General features: G+C 39.0%; 1 protein-coding gene across 1 annotated transcript in view; it reads left to right on the forward strand.

Moving 5' to 3' along the window:
* RGS22 (regulator of G protein signaling 22) overlaps nt 1-13423 on the forward strand; it is a 971253-nt gene that overhangs the window by 613154 nt on the left and 344676 nt on the right. The window lies entirely within an intron of this gene.

Consider the following 13423-nt stretch of genomic DNA (forward strand, 5'->3'; position numbering starts at 1 on the left):
ATAATGCACCCCATGTGTTTTATGGGCTCCACATCCTGGAAAGGTGTTATGTACACAATAACACACACCTTGGAAGGCATTATTGTGCTTAGAGAATGGGCTGTCAGTTAAAATGTTTTGTATTTTTTAATACTATAGATTTTTTAAAATTTTTTAATGTTAAATAGTTTTTCCGACTAATGTTTCAAACTTCCTGTAGTAATGTAATTGGAGCTGGAAGAGGTAATTTACCTCTAAAATATAAGTTATGTAATTATATCTGATGTTGTCAGTCTTTATTTATCATTGACCTTTGTGATTCGGTTCCGATCCTCGGAATCATCTTGGATGTTACACACCTCGCACAAGCCAAAAACTCTCAAGCTAAGTCTCTACCCACAATACTCCTCTCCAGATTACCTCAGATCTTGTTTACCACTTTTGTTGCAAGATGCATCAGCCAGATTCTCTCGCAAGTTAAGTGAAATTTCATAGTTTTTCTTAGATTTTTCTTGTTTATTCCTGTTTAATCTTAAATTTATATATCTATAGCTATATATATCTATATCTATATATATATATATATATATATATATATATATATATATATATATATATATATATATATATATGTGTTTATATGTCTATATACCTATATCTATCTATGTATATATATATATATATATATATGTGTGTGTGTGTGTGTGTATATATATATATATATATATATATATATATATATATATATATATATATATATATTCTTTATCTGTACTTTTTCTAACCACCTTTTTTCCATCTAGTTTTCTCTCACATTTCTTTGTTGAGTGAGCGTGCTGTTTTATCATTTGGTCATTTGGTATTCTTTCCCTACCATTGTTGGTAGTACCTTTTCTCTGTCTACCTCTTTAGGTAATTTAGGCATACCATTGTTGGTAGCTTTCTTTTCCTTCTGTCCGCATGTGTGTGTGTGTGATTGCTGCCTGTTGACCTTTAATTATTTTGTGCCTGTCAACATGGTGGATAAATCGAAAGGAACTACTGGCTTTAAACAATGCCAGTATTGTGGATGGAAGATGCCCAAATCCAATGGGCATTCTTCCTTTATGTATTGCTTGGGCCTGGCTCATCTTTAACATGACTGTACGATTTACCAGGTGTTCAGTCATCATGCCTTAGTCGAAAGAAAAAATAAATTAATATTGAAAGGTCTAATTAAATTCTCTTTTGAATGGGTGCTGTCCATGTCCTACATGTCCCCCTCTAAATTAGATCTTGGGATTAAGAAAAGTCACTCGATGCCAGAGTCTCCTACATCTCCAGCATCCAAAAAGCATTTTGGACCCCACTGCTCCAGTGGAACTGAAGGTCAAAGTCAGGAAACTATTGGAACCAACTACCTCTGTGCTGTCTACTACAGCACCACAGACCTCAGTGCCAGTCACATTGGTATGACATCTTCAGCTTCCCTGTTGGTACTGACTCCACTTACTATGCTTCCAGAACCAGTTGAACTACCATCAGTGTCGAAAGCAAATACACTTACTGTACCCAGGACGAGATATTCAACCTCTATTGACCCCTTTGTGGGACATTTCCCAAGTCCTTTACTTGATAGACCAGAATCCCCCTCAGGCTTCTCAGTCCATTACTCCAGGCGTCTGAATGAAGTCAATGTCATGAGGTTGTTGGATCAGCTGCTAGTGGCTAGGGGTCTTTCTGTTTCTTCCCAGACCCCAATCTCCTCTGTAGATGGGGCTTTCTCTCACAGGAATCCATCAAATCTTTCTCCTCTAATGTCCCCCTCTAAAGACTTAAGGCTTATGGCTCAGTTCCCTCTAGTTTCACCACTCTGGTGCCTACAGCCTTTCCCCTTTCATTTCCATGATCTGCCTTGACTTCCTTGGTTTCATCAGAACTGATGGACTGCTAGGGGCCATAGCTCCCCTCTTGGGTCCAAGGGTTCTGGATCAGCTCCAGTTTTTTATTTGGAGTCATCCTTGACTCTCGGAGCTTCAGCTAATGTGGGATCTCTCTGAGCGGGGTGTGACCTCAATTCCAAAGTTGTCCTTCTTGGTTCTGTGCTCCCATCCCTCTTCGGGGTGCCCTGTCTTCCAGGTAATGGAGAGAGCATTGTCCTCTGCAGGCTCTCAGCTGGCCCCTTTCATGTTGGAGTTTTATTGGGGGACTCCCCTTTGCCCAGAGCTGCCACCAACTTCCACAACTGGGCAGCAAACACCTAAGCTGCAAGATACCCCTGCACAGGTCCCCTCTTCTTCCAAGTCCTTCTCAGAGATTCCCGCTGAGGAGCCACCCCAGAAAAAGACATGTAAGAGGAAATAACTTAGATTCCTCTGAGGAATCTGTCACAGAGGACATGGACTTTGATGATGGGAAGGGTTCCCCCTGGTCACCCCCAGAAGACATCTCCTTTGGAGACATTCTAGAGATTCTGAAACAGAGGGATAACTGGAAACCCAAAGACCCTACCTCTGAGGAGTCAGTATATTTGCAGTCTTTTGCTGCTCGCCCATCTACTTCTTGGATGACTCCTCCCTCTGACAATCTTATTAAATTGATTGCACAGTGGGCTTAGAAGGCTTCTGACTCCATAGAGCCAATTCCTCAGAGACTGGACAAAATACTGTCAGCTCCAGAATACCACCAGCACTGGGCTAAGGGGTAAGTGGTAGATGCTATGGTGGTGGCGGTGGACACCAAAAAGGAACTAGCTAAAGAGAGTTCCACTGTTCATCCCCCCTAATCGAGAGTCCAGGGCAATGGACAGATTTGGAAAGCAGGTGTAATGATCATCGACCTTCATTTTTATGGTCTTTGAATTTTATGGCACATTTTACTAGGCTCCAGGGGGATCTGATCAAGGAGTTATCAGATACCCTACCAGGAGAGCTGTGTCTGAGGAGGTCCAGGATAAAGCGGCCTTCCAGCTAGGCATGCTGGAGTCTATTTCCAACTCATCTTTGAGGCTCATTGCACATGCAGCTGAAGGGATGACGAGGGCAGCGGGTTCAGGTGTTACCATAAGGCATCATGCCTGGATGCACTTGTTTGAGTTTGCAGAGCCATTTAAGTCTTCCTTCGTCAATGCCCCTTTTGACAGATCTTCTTTATTTGGCCAGAAAGTCAAAGAAACTATAGCTAGGTGCAAGAAAGTTGGAAAGACTCTATCTGCAGTGGGCATATGTTTTTCTGCTCCCCAGCGGTCCTACTGTAGGAATCAGAGGAGATATGGTTCAAAAAATCCCAAGGGCCTTTTCGGGGCACATGTGGTGGTGGCTCCTCTCAGGGCGGAGGGGGGAGCTCTAAAGGAAGATGCCAACCCTAAGCAGAGCTGGCTGCAAAAATCAGGGTTCCAGAGATTCTTTCTCTGGGAAACCCCACCAGCACTTCTGAAAAGGGACCCGATTGCTTACCTCTGGAAGCAGTCGGGGGAAGATTTTCTCTGCACTCAAGAGCCTGGTGGCAAATAACTTTGGATACTTGGGTACAAAGGATCATTCCCAGAGGTTATTACATTCCTTTCACTCTCATCCAAGATCAAGATGAAGATCCCTGATGTTCCACCCAGTCAGTGGGATCAAGAAGCTTTAGAGATTCAAAAGCTGCTAGAAATAAAGAGTCGTCCAAGAAGTCTGACCAGAGTAGACAGGATCCAGATTTTACTCAAGGTTCTCTTTGGTGCCAGAAAAGACAGGGTACTTGAGACCAATTTCAGATCTCAGCCTTCTGAACAAATTTGTTCAGCAAGCAAAATTCTGGATGGTTACAGTTCAGTCTATACTACCCTTCTTAGAGGAAAGCAATTGGATGTGCTGTACAGATCTTCAGGACACATATTATCACATAAAAATGGACAAATGCTACAGAAGGTGTCTCTGCTTTCAGCTAGGAGCCAGTCATTTTCAGTTCTGAATGCTGCCCTTTGGCCTCACCACAGCCCCCTGGGTGTTCACCAAGTGTTTGGCAGCAGTAACAGCTCACTTGAGACTTCATGGATTCTAGGTGTTTCCCTATCTGGATAACTGGCTCATCGTCACTCCCACCAGGCATCTACTGCTTCAAGCAACAGATTTCATTCTGCACCTGTTCGCTCTTCTGGGCATTACAGTGGATCAATCAAAATCTCAGCTAAGTCCGACTCAAGATTTAGAGTTCAGAGGAGCTCATCTAAATACCATCTCTTGTGTAGCTTCCCTTCCCCTTCACAGGCTAAAGAAGAGAAAATCCCAAATACAAGCCATTCTCTCCAACAACAAGGGTCCTGCACTTCTATTTTAGTTCCACTAGCAAGATTTCACATGTGGCTACTATAGTGGCTTCTGGCATCCCAGTGGTCCATCCTGACCCATCCAATGACACATACAATTTTAATCACCAGTCATTGCAAGAAGGGCTTATCTTGTTGGATGGAGTATGAGGAAGGTCTCTTAGGCTGTCCCTTCGTTTAACCACAGACCAAGGCCATAGTGACCACAGATGCCTACCAGATGGGGTGTGATAGCATTATCTGGGCAGAACAATCCAATGCACTTGGTCGCCAATGTAGGCCAATCTGCATATCAGTGTTCTGGAACTGAGGGCAGTGCCCTTAGCATTGCAAGCCTTCCAAGTTGTCCTCCCTCTAGGAATGATTTCAGTTCAGTCAGACAACATGCCAGTAGTCTGGAACATCAACAAATGGGGCAAAACCAGGTCTTACCCCCTGTGTTGAGAAACTCTCAGTGGTGGTAATGGGCAATATCCTCCAACCACTTTCTAATAGCAATGCACATCTCGGGGAGCTTGAACAGGATAGCAGACAAACTGAACAGATGCATCCTCCTGCCTCATGAGACTTTCCTTCACTGGGGCCAGCTTTGCAGCAACCTATTTGCTTCATCCCTGAACAACAAGTACAGCAGCTACTTTTCCCTAATCCCCCATCAGAGGGAGTCCCCGAGAGATACTGTCCTTTATGATTGGCCCTCGGGACTGCTGTATGCCTTTCCCCCCTTTCCACTGATTCCTCTCTTCTTAAAGAAAGCCATCAGGTTGAAGAACAAGGCGATTCTCATTGCCATCCTTTGGCCTCATCAAGTCTGGTTTCCCTTTCTGTGGCCTCACCTAATTCACTGTCCATGGACTCTGGACCCAGTTCCAGATCTTTTGTCTCTCCCACAAAGACTGGTGCACCCTAATCTTCAAAACATCAAGCTTACAGATTGGTTCTTCCAATTCCATTAATCACCAGGCTGAAAAAATTATCTTCTCCAGTCCAAAAAATGTTATTGGCTTTTATTGGGTGCACAATAATGGTCTTAATTCTTTGTCTGCACCAACTGAAAAAATATTAGAATTTTTAGCAACACTTTTTGAACAAGGAGCCTCTGCTCCTACTGTTAAGGTCCAACAAGCTGCTATTTCCAATTTCCACAATGGCTTTGAAGATCATCCTCTAATTTCCCACAGATTGTGTAAAGTGTTTATGAAAGGAACCTTGTGGTTGAAACCATCTTATAAGGATCCTCTAGTTCCTTGGGATCTGACTATGGTTCTGCAGTCTTAGGTCCTTTCCACTTTTGAACTGGTGGCTTCCTGTCACTTAATGTTTCTTTCCTGGGAGACCATTTTTCTGATACCCATCACCTCCACCAGGAGAATTCCTGAAATTCAAGAACTATCTTCAAAACCACCAATTTTTGATTTTTTGTAAAGCTAGAGTATCACTAAGAACCAACTCATCCTTTCTTCCTAAGGTGGTCTCAGAGACTAATATTAATCAATCCATTGACTTACCTATTTTCTTTAAAAATTTGTCTAACAAAGGTGAATATTGCTTACGTTTGCTGGATGTTCACAGACAGTTAAGTTTCCTCCTCAGCAGAATTAAAGAATTTAGAAAATTGGACCAGTTATTTGTCTCTTTTTCTGGTCAATCTCTGGGAAAATCCGTTTCAAGGGTCACCTTGTCAAAGTGGTTAAGAGACTGTATTTCTTTCATTTACAATAAAAAAATAATCTCCAATTACCAGCGCCAGTCTGATCGCATTCTGCTAGGGCAATAGCCACATCTACTGTTTTCCATTCCAAAGGTTCTATGGATGAAATAGCAACCTGGGCTGCTCTGCATAACTTTATCACTCATTACAAATTGGATCTAGTCTCCAGGGGAAGAGCATTCTTTGGCTGTATGATTCTCAGGAATATCCTTCCATAAGGCCACCCAAGATTGAAAGTAGCTGGGGACTGTGTCCCAAAGGTCAAGGATAGATAATGATTGACAACATCAGATTAAGAAGTTATGTACTTACCATAACTTTCCATCTGTGTTGTCAGTCTTTATTTATCATTGACTCCTCTCCCTCCTGTCCCCCTCCCTCAGACTCCTTGGAGGATCAGTTGCTTGTCCTGGTAACTTTATTAGTTTTGACCTTGGACATAGCCTCTTCTTTTCCATATGTATATTTTATTCAGTCTGTCTGTGTTGCTGCAAGCTTGATCTGAGGTAATCTGGAGAGGAGTATTGTGGGTAGAGACTTAGCTCAAGAGTTTTTGGCTCGTGCAGGCTGTGTAATGGCTGAGCCAATTCCAAGGATCGGATCCGAGTCCCAAAGGTCAATGATAAATGAAGATTGACAACACAGATGGAATGTTATGGTAAGTACATAACTTCTTATTAATGTCCACACACAGACACTCACACAGAACCATAGACAGACATAATCAAATATGCATAGAAACACACACATTCAGAAGTACACAGATATGCACACAGCCAAATGCATGTATACATGTATAGAGGCAAACACGCTCACACACAAACACACACACACACACACACACACACACACACACACACACACACACACACACACACACACACACACACACATATAAATCGCAACTACTTCCATCCTCAGATCCATGCCATGTATCTACCAGTAATGTCTGTAATAGGAGATTTCCAAGATGGCTGAACATTGAGTAACAGCTTACTTTTAGCTCTGTCATTGTGAAAACAGAAACTCAGAAGAGGCAACCAGTAAACTTATATTTTGGGTAAATTCCAGTAAATGGCTAGTAAGTGCATTGCCCAAATGCCAGAAAAAGAAATTCAGAGAACCTGAAAGAAAATCAATCACAAACAGTAAGGAAAACACACTGCTGGGAAGAAATCTGCAGCTGTCTAGCAGAAAGCAGTACAAGCTCCATCAAGTCATGACTTCTAATAAATTAAAGAAAAATATGTCAAATGTACTCAGAGCTGATTAAAATAAAATAAACAAAACACTGACAATGTATATCAACTCAAATAACAAAAGGCTGGAAAAAAATGGAAGAATCTTTAAACAGATATTCAGATGAGGTGTTAAAACTGCAAAAGTCAGAGATCAAAATGAAGAAATGTCTGGCTGAATATGAGATTACTCAAAAAGAAATCTTTCAAAAATAATAGAGATGGAGAGGACATAGCACATAGGGAAAACCTGAGAGTTTATAATGTACCAGAGAAACTAGAAAGAAAAGATCATATTCATTTTATGAAAGCACAAATAAGCAACTGGACTGGTATTCCACAGCAGGAGTTAATTGAAAGGGCACATCATATATATGCTTCAAAGCTGGCCTTGAGAAAGCAAACTAGACCTTTAGTAGTAAATATACAATCCTACCAGCAGGAGGGGTTAATTCTGGCAAAACTGTGGCAGAAGGACAAAGTACTAAAAATGGGAGACAGAGTGTTTGTGGAAGATGATTACTCACTGTACAGCAGGCAGAAGAAGAGTACATTTATTCCACTTATCAGGGACTATTGTCGAGAAGCAGGCATAAGATTCAAACTGCTGTACCCAGCTATCTTCAGAATATTCTTTTCTAGAGGGACAAAATAATTTTTTGATGCAGAACATGCTAAAGAGAAAATGCAAAAGTTTGTCCAACAAAAAGTGAACTGTGAAACAGAATGAGATTCTGTGTCTTGTTCTTCTGGTAATAAAGACCACAGAGAGACTGTGCCAGTGAAACCTTTTCCAGTGATTCAACAGAAAATATTTGAGAGACAGAAAAAAGCACAAGAGTTGACTAGAAGAACTAAGACTACATTGGAAATGAAGCAGATACTCGATTTGCGAGATGGAGATAGGAATAAAAACAGCAACTCAGAAATTGACAAATAAATGTGGGATTACAAAGCATTAGTTATATTTGTGAAACATGACAGAATAAGAAAGCCTGAAAATATTGGACTTTTTTATTTTGTTAAACTTGTAGGGGACTCTAAAGGATATGCCCTACTTCATGTCATAAATGTTTGGAAGAACAATTAGGAGAGGGGAAGAGAAGGGAGAGAGTTAACTATAAGTAAAACAAAATGTTGTCCTGAACAGTAGTATTTTTATAATACATGATATAATCTACGTGCAATAAAGTAACATTTTCTCAGTTATTTTCAAGTGTAATGGGGATACTAAAGTAGACAGGCATCCCTGTTTTTTCGCTTCTTTTCTGTTTGTTTTTGTTCAGTTTTAAGAAATATAGGCATAGCAAAGTAAAAAAAGAAAAATCCGGTCAAATTTGATGTGTTTTTTTTCATTTTTGTATTGCGGAATGACTGGATTAAGGCTCTTGACTTGATCTAGTAAAATGTTTTAAGAGAAAGCAAATAAAAAAGAGCATTGAATATAATAACATTTCCTATGGCAAATAAATAAATGCTTGTAGAAGCAACTCTGTATCTGGTTCTCATGTATCCATGGAGACAGTCTGATAAAGAGCAATAAAAACAGAATACTTTTTGTTCAATGGCTAGGAGATAATGTTTTCTGAAAGCAACCTGGGACAACAATAAAGATAAGAAAAAACAGACAACACTCAGTAGAAGCACAGGCTGTACCGTGTGTCTTAGCATGGATACCCTTCCTTTTAGGTTAACCCAAGTTTGTGAGTGTGGTTGTCACTTTGGGACAATTTCTCCCATTAAGAGGGTAAAACCTCAATAGTTGAATATGTACATAGTTTTGTATGTTAGTATTAATATGTTTTAGGGGTGTATTTGTTTCTTTGTTTGAGGGCTTTCAATAAAACAAAAATTTTGTAAGATATGACATAGACACAAATGGATATGACAAGAGACAACTGTATAAAAGATCAGCCTGCCAAATATTGTGCATGCATATAACACAAAAGCTGTAACTAGATACTTAATGAAAAAGTTATTACACATAAAAGGTGGGAATAATAACTTGTTAATATAATGACACTTTCTATATTATCTTCAAATGTTAATAGACTACAAAATGAAAGAGTAGTGAACTATATTAAAAAATGAGGAGTGCAAATAGCTATGTGACAGGAGACACTTTTGGAATGAACTGAACATGTGAATTTGATAAAGAAAGGTTTTCAGGGTGGTTATTCAGTGGAATACGTGGAATAAAGGAATAGAGGTCTCCTTATATTAATTGCAAGAGGAACTCTAATAGTGATAGAAGAAAACAAAACAGATAATAATGATAAATTTGTAGTACTAAGTGACTCCTGGCAAGGGAGGAGGATTACACTGGCACGTATTTATATTCCAGCCAAAAGTGCTATAATGGAGCTTAAGAAGACTCTAGGAGAAATAATCAGCTTTAAGTAATGAATATTACTTATAGGTGGGGACTGAAATTTAATTTGCAGCAGTAAAGATGTATCTGGGGGCACATAAGAGAAAATATAACAAAGGAGGGTAGATTTTTGAAGAAATTTATGAAAATATTTGGCATGGAAGATGTGAATTCAGTAGTAGGAGCTCCGAGTGAATTTACATATTATTCCCCAAGATACAAAAACTGGACTAGGCTAGACAAAACTTATATTTCACAGGAACATGCGTATTTAATTGAAAGTTTTGATATGCATCCAATAACTATTTCAGATCATGCACCAATAGTAACTAAAATAACAATGGAGGGTAAAAAATAAAAACGAGACACTGGCACTTTCCCACCTGTTTGTTGAAAAGAGAGGAATTTAACGAATGGGTAGTAAAAATTATTCAGGAGTTAGAGAAGATAGAAATTTCTTCTGACAATTTAGCTAGGGAGTTGGATTATATTAAAGTGGAGTTTGAAAACAGTGTGGAAATAGAAGAAAGAGAGAGATATGGTTATTTATTATTTAGAGGGTCTGACAAATGTTAAAGTACTGCAGAACAGGGGGAATCTCACAGAACCAAAAGAGGAGCAATTGTAGAGTGCTAAGCTGAAAGTAAGGGATTACCTTGATAATATGCATGAGTTTAGAAAGACTGCAGTTAAGCAACTGTTTTTTATAATAACTATAGAGCACAAAAACTTTTAGCACAGTGACTCAGGAAACAGACAGTAGAAAGTGTTGTCACCAAGCTTAGGGAGCCTATAACAAGGAAGATAACAAGAGATCCTGTAGAGATACTTGAAATAGTTGAGAAATTTTATAAAAGCCTGTATTAAGCAGAGAAATATGGAAATCAAGAAAAGGTACAAATGGAAATGTTTATGGAAGAGTTTAATATGCCAAAGTTAGAGAAAGATGAGGCTCAATTACTAACACTTAGGATAGGAGGAGTTGAGATAAAAATGGTGATGTATAACCAGTCCACAGGAAAGTCTCCAGGAATAGATAATATTTCTGTGGAAGTCTGGAAGCTAGGAGGGAAAAAATGATAAAGATCTGGAAGGTTTTGTTCATGGCATCATAGAATCATAGGAGGTTACTAGGCTAATGGCCCCAGGACCCTTACAAGCCTAGCTAAGTAAGAGAAGGAGAAGCGCCAACATCCTGGAAAAAAAGCAGTGGGTGCTTTAATACCTAAAGAGGGTAAAGACCCATCAGATCCAGCTTCATACAGGCCCATTCCAATCCTAAACCACGATTATAAAGTGTGTATGTCTATAATGGCTAAAAGAATGGCAAAGGTGATGCCAAAATTGATATGGATCAGTATGGCTTTGTGGAGGGGAAGCAAACATTTGACAACATTAACAGACACTGGTGATCCAGAGGAAAACAAAATGTAAGAAAATACCACTGTTGTTTATGTGTCTCGATGCAGAGAAAGCATTTGATAGAGTAGGAGGAAATATGAGGAATCAGGGGTGAAAAAGTGGGTGGGTTCCTCTCTGATAATTTCTGTTTGAGCAGGGGAACCAGGCAGGGGCTTTCTCTTTCCTCGTTATTTGTATTATATTTAGAATTGCTGGCAAAGAAAATTAGGGACTCAGAAATTCAAGGATATAATTAGTATGGTAGTGAAGAAAAGTTGGCTCTATTTGCAGATTATATTATTTTATACCTGATAAAACCAGAAAAGGACATTTCAGTGTTTTGGAACATTTTGAGGCAGTTCCAAATAATTTTGGATGCTGTAGCAGAGACAGTAGCTGTACATTATGTGCCCACACATGAATTGGCTCAGCAGTATCCATATTTATGGGGACATGATAAAATGAAGTACTTAGGATTATGGAATAAAAAGGATTCTGGTGTGGCAGCTAAGGATATGTGGGAAGAGACTAAACAAAGATAACACAAAAACTCAGAATTTGGACACTCTGTTATATGGACATGGATAGCAAGATACAAGCAATTAGAATGTTTTTAGTCCCTTTAGTTTTATACACAGGTCAGGTATGCTTTATCAACCAGAGGAGAAGTTGCAGATAACAATAAAGAGCTGAAGGATTTTATCTGGTAGGGAAAGACAGCAAGAGTCAAGTGAGATAAGCTGATTCTTCCAGCAGAACAGGGCAGTTTGGGATTGCCCAATTTGAAGGGGCATTTCAGAGCTACACAGTTAAGGTGCCTATACATAACAGCAGCAGAAACCTGGGGGGAAGCTAAAGAAACAAGAAGAGACTGGGATTTTGGATGCAGATCTGTAAAGAGAATAACAATAACCATGCCAAATATTATTTTCATAAAGTAGCAGAATGTATTCTAAGAATGACACCAACACCGGCATAAAGAAAGTAGATTCTGGTGATAGGGATGAATGCAGTTAGGGATACAGACAATAGACAAGTGGGGGCAAAAGAACCAAGGTACTGGGAGCAGATAATTAGAGAGGGAAATGTAATAGAATGGGAAGACGCCAAGAATTTATTTGGACTGCAGGCTAGAGATGGCATTCCCTATCAAGGAATGATATCAGAGTATAGACAAATAGAAAGAAATAGGGGGATCCTAATCTAAATATCAGCACTGATAGAGTTTTTAGTAGACTGTAGAACAAAAGTTGGTGTTAAAAATGAATAATTAGTAGAACATACAAAATATTGCATGATAACTATAAGAATCAGAGGAGGCTAGAAAAGATTAGGAAGAGAGGTTAGATAAGCAATTCATAAAGAAATAGTAGGTGATAAATGTATGTCTTTCAGGTATGCAACAAAGTCTAGAAGATTTAGGATCTTCCACTTTGAAGTGTTTACATACATATTTTTATACCTCAAGTAATCTTCAAAGATTTTGTCCTCAGGTAGATAGCAAATGTTGGATGTGTGATGGGGAAGAAAGAGGCAATTGCGAACATATTCTGGGAGTGTAAGGAGTTGGCAGATTTAAATATTCCCTGCAGAATACCCTGTCAGATATACTGGGTGAGCAAATTGGTGTAACTAAGGAAATAATTTTTTGAGCTATGATACAGAATCAGAATTGCCTTGCTGAGTCTAATTATGGTGCCTGCCAAAAAACAATTACCAGAAAATGGAAATCAGCTGTACTAGAAGTAATGAATATAGTAACAGAGATAAAGCAACTGGAACTGGGATCTTTAGAAAAGGGTAGTAACAGACTACATAGAAAAAAATGGGAATTGTGAGAACAATACATGCAGAGGAGAATCAAGATTTAAAAGAAGGCAGGATTTGAGTGAGCTATGTAATGTCTGACTGACAAGGATTGGCTAGACTACAAGTGATATATAATGTTTGCAAGTACAATTATGTCAGTATGGTTTGTTATGTATAATGTTTGTAACTAAAATTATCTCAATATGGTTTGTTTTCATTTATATAAATGTATGATTGCCTATGTCATATGTGATAATTTAATAAAAATATTTCTTGTTGAAAAAAAAAACAATGTCTCTGATTAAAAAAAAATATTGCAACTCTCTCTACTACCACCCAGTTCCACATTCTTCTTCCATGCCCTTTACTCTCCCTGATTTTGACAATATTGCTGCTCCGAGAATTTAATTTAAGTTAAATCACTGAGAATTAAAATCAGTAAATAATGCAGAAATGTAACGTTTTGAATCTCCATGCTGATGGATTGCTTGTTGAAGTTAACTTTCTGTCTCTAAAACCCTTTCACACTTTCTCTCTCTCTCATGCTTTCATGTACACACACTCATACACAGAGATACAAACATACATACACATGTAAACACACACTCACACACACACACACACAC

Source organism: Protopterus annectens, chromosome 3.part0 (assembly GCF_019279795.1).
Source record: "Protopterus annectens isolate FY-2018-M chromosome 3.part0, PAN1.0, whole genome shotgun sequence".
Taxonomy (NCBI): domain Eukaryota; kingdom Metazoa; phylum Chordata; order Ceratodontiformes; family Protopteridae; genus Protopterus; species Protopterus annectens.